Raw genomic sequence first — 1,520 nt, 5'->3', positions numbered from 1 at the left:
CATGAATATTTGGTTAAGTTATTCTTCTTATTGTTATTTTCCGTTAAGTTTTGATGAAATATATATATATATATATATATATATATATATATATATATATATATATATATATATATATATATATATATATATATATATAAGATTATGTTTTTAATCTGTAGTTAATAAAATTTCTGGTTAATAAGATATAAACATAACAGTATGTGGTTTTACGGCAATGACAATTTAATTTACTTCCCCTTCAAAACTGTTTTCTTTGATTGAAAAATTAGGATACGTTTTCTATTACTCGAAAGCGTAGACTATTGTATATATAGTTGGAAAAGCAGGATGCTATAAGCCCAAGGGTTTCAACAAGGAAAAATATGCTGATGCATTTCTTATTTCTCAGTGAATCTAGCTTAATAAATATCGTAAAATTATATAAATTATGAAAGTTGATGTTTCCTTCGGTAATAACTCATAAAAATTTGCTAAAATACTTTCATAAATGTAGATTGAAAAATCAGCTAGGTATGTCTGTTGAACATAGTCCCCATTTTCTTTGTCTGAATGACTTAAATATATCTAATAGTTGGTTTTTTTTTTTAAGCAAATATCGACAATATAAAACATTTTCATTATAGACTTCACTTGCATATTTATATTAGATATTAAATTTTGTTAATACAAATGTCTTTTGAAAGACTTTTATAGCCCAAATGGTCTATCGTGGGATTAAATGTTTAATTGTAAACATACAAGAATAACGAGAGAAACGCAGAGTATGGTGGAGGTCCCTGATTGGCTGAAGTAGATTTTCCACGAAGGGCCCTACTTTGGGAGAATTTGCTCAAAAATCGGGATATTTCTACGGTTTAGGGCATAAAACTGAGAATTTTTGGAGAGATGTAATATTAGCATTCTTAAATCTTCAATCTTCTTCATGATATAACACCAATTCTCTATACGGGTAGATATTCAATAATTTAGATTCGGTTTGGTTTCAATTTATATATATATATATATATATATATATATATATATATATATATATATATATATATATATATATATATATATACCGGGTATATATAAACAATGAAAACATTATTTCCTTTCTGTAAATGGTTTGATTTTTTGTTGAGCTTCGCTTGTTATGCCAATATAATTATGATTTTGTGTATATATATATATATATATATATATATATATATATATATATATATATATATATATATATATATATATATATATATATGTATGTATGTATATATATATATATATATATCTTTTAGAGAACACATTTCATCAAAACACAATTAGGGCCAAAGTTTTTACGGGCTGGACTGCTTTGGCACAAGAGCCCGTGCCCTGCACTGAAATCTGCCTTCCTGCCTGACAGGACCAAAGTTCTGAATATTCTAAAAAGCTAAATCTTTTATGTTTGTGGTATCATAAATTAATTTATCTAAATGCATGGTGTATTAGTTATGGAAGATGTAACAGCATGTGAAATAACTATGAGTAAATTTTGTTAA

This window comes from Palaemon carinicauda, chromosome 44 (assembly GCF_036898095.1).
Source record: "Palaemon carinicauda isolate YSFRI2023 chromosome 44, ASM3689809v2, whole genome shotgun sequence".
NCBI lineage: Eukaryota > Metazoa > Arthropoda > Malacostraca > Decapoda > Palaemonidae > Palaemon > Palaemon carinicauda.
This window is presented reverse-complemented; position numbering follows the sequence as displayed.